The following is an 8,922-nucleotide window of genomic DNA, read 5'->3' on the forward strand; positions in this document are numbered from 1 at the left end:
TCAAAATCCCATGAAACCTCTCAAAAATTCACAATATCATAAAACCAATTAATATTGAACTTTCAGATTTCCTTTTAAACAGCTGCAGTTCACGGAAATCTGAGATTCCCAGGGAATTCCAGCAGTGGGCTCTGAGCACCAGATCTCCAAATGTACATTGAAAATTCCAAAGAACATGTGGATTTGGAAGTTCTGGCTTTTATGTTGCTTCCAGGCAAAGAATCCAACCAAAAAATCCCTCCTTTGGAGCAAATTGATTGGCAGCAAGTTGGCAGCAATGACTTTGGAACACCAGAAAATCACCATATACTTTTAACTAAAGGAAGGGAATGTTTCTCCTCAACTCCCCCATATCTACTCCAGCTTGGCCTGGTTTCTCTTAGTTCTGTTGTGGATACAAAGCTGCAAGATTTATTGTATCAGATTAAAAGTAAAGGCTATTAATGTCAGATTCCGTGGGGATTTTTCGTTAAGGCTTCTTGGTTTTACTTTATTTATAAATTATCATCCTGAGGCTTGTAAAAAGGGCTTTCCCCCCTCTCATTCGAGTGACACGGTAATTTATATTGCTGGTAGTTCCATAGGAGAATTCAATTAAGAATTACAATTTGTTTCCTTATAACAGGAGGTAAACTGGCACCGTGCTTCTACACAGGAGCCATTAACAGGTTTTACACTGTCAGAGTGGCAAAAATTAATATATTCTGCATCAAAAACTAAAAAAAGCCAGTTAAGTCATTTAGCTTGTATGGCCCATGAATGTGGTCATGCAGTTTAAATGACATTTCTCTCTCTATGCCAGGATTAGGGGCAGAAGCTCCTTGTACTGAGATTTCTGACAGCTCAGGATGAAAGATATAAAAAGTTCTCTTGAGTTGATCTTCCTCTGCTTTCATTTGAGGTGACTTACTCTGATATTGGGGAGAAATTCTTCCCTGTGAGGCTGGTGAGGCCCTGGCACAGGTTGTCCAGAGAAGCTGTGGCTGCCCCTGGATCCCTGGAATTTTCCAAGGCCAGGTTGGACGAGACTTGGAGCAACCTCGGCTAGTGGAAGGTGTCCCTGCCCATGGCAGGGTGTGGAACAAAATGATTTTAAGGTCCCTTCCAACCCAAACATGTTGTGATTCTATGGTGTCTCAAGCCTTTAACACATTTTTACATTCAACTATTAGATTCTCTGAACAGAAAGATACAAAGTCATTATTCCTTCTTAGATCATAATATCACAGACCATACCCATAATAAACCCCACAAGGTGGTCCTATAACCTCAGTTGCACCAAATAACACTTTTTTTTAAAAAGTTTGGGTTCAGAAAACACTGTGTTTATGTTCCCTGGACTTTTTGCATCAGCAGAGCTGAGATATTTCATGGCACGAAATTACTACTTGATACAAACGTAGAGGATAATAATTAACCACAAGCGAAAATCCAACAGGCAGAAATCACTTAGGAAAACAGAGAGGACGGATCTTGCCCCAGACAGTCTGTCCTCCCTTCCATCTCAGTGCACCAGCACGAGCCTGTAACATCAGCCAGCTTTGAGGGCACCAGCAAAGGCCAGTGAACACAGAATAATCATCAAGTGGGTCATAATTACAGAAACATCTGCTCCAGATGTTTTTGTTGTGCTGTGCAGCACCATTTTCTACAACAGCCTGTAAAAGCTTGTATTTTTTATCTCCAGCAGGTTGGTTATTATCCTTACTATTCCAAGTAAAATTAATGTTTTATTCTTGCTATTCCAAGTAAAATGAATGTTCACTAAAGTGACTGGATGCCAGTAAGGACTGAGAGCCTTCATTTATTGCCAGACAAATAATATCAGGGTATCAGCAGGACAGGTTTTTCTCAATCCTGTACACATCTGCACAATGTTATGGAAATCCCCACTGTGGGAAGTTTTAATGCCCATGGTTGGACCCCCCAAGGAACCCTGGAAATGGTCACACCAACACACAACTTCACTCAGGGGCTGGTGTGGGGTTAATCATATGTCAGCTAACCTGGAAGACACAGAAATGAACATGCTGATCATCTGAGTTCTGCAGCAAAACCAATGATTCAGGAGAAAATTATGTCCTTAGAGGGTCTTTAAAGTCCTTTGGAAACACAGCATTTCACAGAATCATTGAGGTTGGAAAAACCTCCAAGATCATCGAGCCCAGCCTGTGAGTGATGCCCACCCTGTCACCCAGCCCAGAGCACTGAGTGAGTGCCACTTTGTTCCTTGAACACTCCCAAGGATGGTGACTCCACCACTTCCCTGGGAAGCCCATTCCAATGCCTGACAACCCTTTCAGCGAAGAAATTCCTCCTGATGTCCAACCTAAAGCTCCCTTGAGGGACCAACCCCTTGCTGCAACAAACATTAGTAATAAAATTCACCACAAACATTTGCCATAAAATTCACAAACACAAAAAAAACCACTTTTTGCCACAGTCACAGGTGCCTCAGACACCACAACAAGGTGGTAAAAAATAAACTGGTTAAGTCAGGATGAGCTCAGGAAGGTGAGTGAACATCAGTTCCCTTTTCCCTTTAAAAGCTGCCACATTCCTCCTCCTCCTCCTTGTGTTTTTAAGCACTAAAGGATTCCTGTGTTTCCCCAAGACAAAGGATGGGCTCTAAAACTCTGTCTTCTGAAGTGATGAGCTAAAGAACACCGCAGGAGTACTTGCCAAATCATACCACCATTATTAATTCAGGCGTGATGAAAGTGTTCATTTTAGCTATAATCATGTAATTCATCAAAATACTACTAGAGCATATCACTGGCAACTATTACACTGATATAGCACCTTATTGCACCTTCCCCGAAAGCAGGAAATGTGTTTTTTGATGCTTATCTGCTGAAAAGCAATTCAGTTTGGGATTTTGGAAGCTCTATCTCACGTTACAATAAAAAAAAAAAAAAGGACATTTCAAACGTATTTTCTTGTACTTGTATGATGTTGTCATTATGGTTTGGGGTGATTATCTCTAAGGATGAAGCTTAAAAATGGTAGAGCCCCGAAACAGGGTATTTATCCAGCGCTGAAGGGAGGAACCATCAGGTTATGAATTTACAGTATTGCCTGAAATTCAAATGTAGATTTTCAATCTGCCCGCTTTTTAAAATAACTTTAGAGGTCAAAATCTGTCTGCCACAAGAACCTTTCAAAAAAAAGGGTGTTTGTTTTTTTTTTTTTGGAGCTCTTTCAACGACAGACAATAGTTGTAAAACAACTGTATCCCGTGATAAATCTCAGGGTGTTAAAAGGAATAAACGGCGCCTTGGGGTGACACAGAACCAAACATCCCAGCGATTGCCCTCTCGCTCTGCCTGTCTCCTCACTTTCCTGAGCAAAATTACAGGGAAAAAAAAATGATGGGAAGAGGAGTGAATTCAATAAATCCTCGTTGATTCTCTCCACGGATGAGCCGTGGAGCCCTTGGCACGGAGCCGGCGGGCGCCGCAGCTGTGCCGCCTGCCGGGCCACGCACCTCCAATTCCCAAATTCCTCGTTTCCTGATTTCCAAAGAACAAAAAGTTGCTAATTGTCCGCATCAGGGAAGCTCCATTATTACAGATGGAAAAGCAAAAAGTTAGCTGTTATCACCCTCAGACAAAATCAAAGAAAACAAGATTAACGCATGCGAAACACGTACAGGGAGACTTTTAGAAGTGCCCAGTACCCCTTTTTCTCTCTCTCCTTTTCCCTCCCTCTCAGCTCCTGCATGGATACGGGCATCCATAATAAATCCAATCCAGTAAATGGACATCCTCCTGCACGGATATAATCAGAATTTGGGGATGGGAGGTGTATAAAGGAGATGGGACAGATACACACACCTGAGCTTGCCATGGGAAGACGCCCGATGGGCCCCTCTTCCCCTACACAAATAAGGTGCCAACCTCTCAAAGTTTAATTTTCATATGCATATTTTTATATGCATTATATATTTTTATATAAAACATCTTTTAACCTAGAGCAGAACACCCTCAGCAAAGGAATAAGATGTAAATTCACAGCTAACATGAAAGCCGTGAGCTGGAGGCAGATCTTTGCACATCACACTGAGGTGAAGGACCAGGGCTTGGAGGAGGAGGAAATCATTTCTGGATTGGCCCTGTCCATTCCAATAATACAATAAAGCTCCATCCTCCTTCATCCACACCACTCCACAGTGGCACCACGGATCCATCAAAGCAGACTCAATGCTTTTAGTCGAGAGTGGAAACAGAAAACAGAGAGAAAAGATGTTATCTCTCTAAAGAGTGAGGAATACAAGACTATAACCAAGTTACACAGAGGGGAAATTCAGCCATATATTAGAAATTTACCTTTTAGAGGCCGCTCAAAACACAGAAGCAGTTGGAAGTGTTGTTCTAATGGAAATCTCACTGTTTAGGGTGACATTTAAAGATTGCCAGAAACGGGCTGAAAGAAATGTACAGAAATGGAAATTTAAAAACTTAAGCCAAAAAACATGGTGAATTAAAAGGTCTTAAAAAGGTGAGTGGAAATGCAGCATTAAAAAAATAATTGTTGTTACTTAAAGTTCCATTATTTGGTGGTTGTGGTACGGCAGGATTGGCTATTCCAGAGTTCTGAAACAAAAATAATGAAAAGCAATATTAAAACTGGACATTTGATGGAAAATACATATTTCTTATAAATAAAGCTCTCCTTTGGAGATATTAGAATTTTTTTTTTATTATCCCATAAAATATAGCAGGCTTTTATTCTTGACATGTGAAACCCCAAACTCTTTTCTTTCAGGAAAAAAAAGAGGTCTCAAGTCAGCTGCAGAGGGCAGAGACAAGTTAAAACTCTCCAAAGATGACAATGAAATATAAATTAGGCCACTAATTCAGGACACACTAATAATCTCCTTCTGCTAATCATGGAATCCCAGAATGGTTTGGGTTGGAAGGGACCTTAAAGACCATCCATGGGCCCAGAGTGTACAGGTCTCCTCCACAGAACCCTCCCAATAATTTGATTTATGAAGGATATTTATTTCCTATTTATTTATTTCATTCATTAAGGATGTTTACAAAGCAGCCCAGTTTTACATATGTATATATATTAAAGCTGAAGAAACAGTAAATTATTGTCGGGAGCAATCTTTTATGTTGAATATTAAAGCAAGCTAATAACATTTACTATTCTATTCAGTAATTATTTGAGAGTAATTAGAAGCTAATAGCTACCAGTTTATAGCTATTAAGTCTCTTCAGCATTCCAACTTGGCTTTTATATGATCCTTTTGTTTATTTTCATTGTAATTGTCTCTCATGCAAACACAAATCCCTTCTTCTCCACTTCTAAAGGTACTTAAAATACAGGGAAATTAGTTGGCCACAGGAAAAAATTATTTCCCTTTCAAGGAAGCTTCTTCTATTCTGCAGCTGTAAAAGTGATTAAATTTAAACATGGGAGTAATTATATTTAATTTACTGGGATGATCAGGTGTATGAGGTACATCCACACGTACCTGGCTCCTCCAAGATTTTTATGGATCATAATAGATGATAAAAAAGAGAGACTAAAGCTTCTTTCATCCCATTTCCCAGTAAGAAATGGAGGCTGTTCCACTGCTGGAGCAATCCCACTCTGGGAGGATGAAGCAATTTCACAGCATGTAGGTACAAAATGAGCTTTTTTCACATGATTCCCTTTGAGCAACTTCCTAAATGTTACAGAGGACCCAAGATTTTCTGTGTCTTAAGGAGTTGTTGTTGTTGTCCATCAGTAGGTGGGTCAGCACTGCTGGTTTAGCACATCTGAGGTTGGTATAAATTAGCTTTGCCACCCAGGCTGACCATCAGCACTCCACAGGTTCACAGGTACATCCACAGGGTAACAAAATTACCAGGATGGGATTATTTCACAATAAATAAACCTCACATGTCAAGCACTTAAATTCCTGTGGGACATAAAGCCAGGCCTAAGTTTAAATACATAATAGAGTCACAGACTGGTTTGAGTTGGAAGGGACATTAAAGATCATCCTGTTCCACCCCCTGCCATGGGCAGGGACACCTTCCACTAGCCCAGGTTGCTCCAGCCTGGCCTTGGACACTTCCAGGGATCCAGGGGCAGCCACAGCTTCTCTGGGCAACCTGGGACAGGGCTTCCCCCCCTCACAGCCAGGATTCCTTCCCGATATCCCATCTCTCCCTGCCCTCTGGCAGTGGGAAGCCATTCCCTGTGTCCTGTCCCTCCATCCCCTGTCCCCAGTCCCTCTCCAGCTCTCCTGGAGCCCCTTTAGGCCTTGGAAGGGGCTCTCAGCTCTCCCTGGAGCCTTCTCTTCTCCAGGTGAACCCCCCCAGCTCTCCCAGCCTGGCTCCAGAGCAGAGGGGCTCCAGCCCTGGGAGCATCTCCGTGGCCTCCTGTGGATTTACTCCAACAGGTCCATGTCCTTATTCCGGGGGTGCCAGAGCGGGATGCAGAGCTCCACATGGGATCATCAAGTGGACCAGGCTCATAAGCCAAAGTGTCACACAGTGCAAATCTCCTACAGTTTGAAGCAAGCCCTAAAACATGAATATTTGGTGCCAGTTACCTTGCACACGCTTTTAGCTGGGAAATTGTCATTCCAGCCAAGGAAAACTTCCTGCAAAAAAACACACAGTAGAAAAACTTGGAAGAACTATGTTTTACAAAACCAAACTTTGATAGGCCAATATTCATCTTTGGATGGGATGCAGCAAAGCCCTGCTGCGCTTCCCAGGCTTTTCCACACCTGTATCCAGAGGAGGAGCCGCAGGAAACAGAGCTGTACCTTCAGTCATCGGAAAATATCCTGGGAAAAAACACAGACTACTAGAAATAGTTGAATAAGGTGAGACAAAAGGGACCCCAAAGCACCTCTGCACTGAGACAGGGAGACAGCAGCCTGTGGATAACTTCTCGTTTTCCTAATGCTGGAAGCCATCAACAAGGTGACAGGAATAAGCACAGATTTAACTCCTGAACTTTTTATCTAGACTACATTTTGCTATAATATAAGCTCACTTGTTTTGTTTTTAATCATTATCTAAGCTCATAAGTAATATTTCTGAAAGAAGAGCCTGGTAGATATAACAAAATAACGATGAGAATCTCATTTACTTAATAAAATTCCTTTGATTTTAAATCAAAACTGATCTCCATCCATTTGAACTTTAACTACCTAATTTTGTCTTGCATTTCAGACAACACATAGCAAATGCAATTTGTCATCATAAACGTATTATTATTTAATCATATGAAAGTTTGGGTTTATCTGGAGAAAATATTTATGGTAGTTTTAATACACGGGATCTGTTCTTGACAGAAATGATGAAACAGATTTATCACCCCTGACAAATTATATTGCAAAATGTCCTCTCCTGACTGCTCACACCAGGAATATTAACAACACACACACAGGACTGGAACACCACCTTGATCCTCAATTTTTTTCGGCTGATCCCTTTTCATGGACACCACACAGCACTTGGAATGTGAGTTCCTTATGAAGAGTAATTCTGTGAGTGACTGAAACCTGTAGCCCTTTAAATCAAACTAAGTAGTGTTTTATTAAAGTGCCCAGCAAATCAATCTAAATCCAAGGATAATAAAGCCCTAATCAGGTGGTAGAAAAAATAATAGGTTGTCATGCATGAGGAAAAATAGGCAATCATGGAATGTTTTCTTTAATTAGGTTGTGTAAAGTGGAAGGACTGAGTAGGAACTGGCAAGACATTCATCATGAGCAAGGTGGGAAATTATTTAGATTACTGAGGAAGGAGAATTGAGTGTGAAGTACTAAGATTTGACTGGACAGAAAATTAAAACTGTTTTGCCATTCGTGTCACTTGCTTTTGGCAGCTCCTTGGCAGGTGTGGCTTTTCCAAGGAGTGTGAATCCAGAGGCTCCTGGAGTTTAAAGTCCCCACAGAACTGGTTCTAACTTTTAATGGCATTAATGTGGGCAGGTTCTGTCTGTGCCTTCCAGAAAGACAGAGTGGAAAGTTATGTCCCTTGAGTTTTAGCTGGAAAAATCACATGGATTCAATTCCTACTTTAAAATAAAGTGGTTACTCTTACTATCCCAGGTCATTAGTACATTGTATAACTACAGTACTGGAGCTCCTTTACAAATTGCAATCACACCAAGAAACATTATTTTACAGTTAAATGAATCTCCCAAAGTTAAGGAAACTAAGTTGTTATTATTATTATTATTATTATTACTATTACTATTTTGGAGCCATCCATTGCTGAATTCACATATGCTATGTATAAAAGAATCAACAATATTAAGAGCTTAAAAATATCCTGAAAAAAATAAAAGAAAAATATCCTGGAGGCTTTTAGAGACATTCTAATTAGGGAAAATAAAATGCACTTTAATTTGGTCAGTTTTTAATACCTGTCCTAAGTTTTAGGCAGCACAGAACACAAAGAGGACTCCTGACTTCATCCCAGCTGTGAGAACATTTCAGTACCAGACCAAGAGATGGTCTCTCTGTCTTCCCTCTCATTTCATTAAGAGGTAGTACCTCAGTGATTATTTTGGAATGTCATAATTACAAATGTTATCAAAACAGAGTGGGTTTTGTTACCGGTTTGTGAGAGAGAGAGATCTTGACTCTTGCTGGTCCCTTCTCTCACCATTAGGTTTGATGGTGACTTCCAGACCATAAATGCAGAGAAAAATTCCTAAACATCTTCAATGCTGATCAACAGTCAAAGCTGCCTCCTCCTAAAATCAAAACAGTAACAAAATCGTTTTAAGCTTAAGCTGATTTCAAAACCATCTTCTTTTAGGCAGAGTTTCTGATCCACGAAGATTGTACCAATGTCTGAGAGCTCAAAAAATTTTGGTCAACTGAAATCTCACTATTTCCTGGTAAAAAGTGCAGCTGAGAGATATCCATGAAGGAATTATGGCAAAAACTGCAGC

The 8,922-nt window shown here is 40.6% G+C and overlaps 1 long non-coding RNA gene across 1 annotated transcript; it reads right to left on the reverse strand.

Moving 5' to 3' along the window:
* Nucleotides 1–4,140: 4,140 nt before the first annotated feature.
* Nucleotides 4,141–8,674, reverse strand: LOC120322778. Its single transcript, XR_005562690.1, has 5 exons — nt 8,582–8,674; nt 6,557–6,607; nt 4,541–4,595; nt 4,329–4,425; nt 4,141–4,205 (listed from the first exon to the last, which is right to left on the reverse strand). It is a non-coding gene; the product is annotated as an uncharacterized LOC120322778 (long non-coding RNA).
* Nucleotides 8,675–8,922: the final 248 nt, after the last annotated feature.

This window comes from Pipra filicauda, unplaced genomic scaffold, assembly GCF_003945595.2.
Source record: "Pipra filicauda isolate LSUMZ 115617 unplaced genomic scaffold, ASM394559v2 scaffold152_size1767362_pilon, whole genome shotgun sequence".
Classification (NCBI taxonomy): domain Eukaryota; kingdom Metazoa; phylum Chordata; class Aves; order Passeriformes; family Pipridae; genus Pipra; species Pipra filicauda.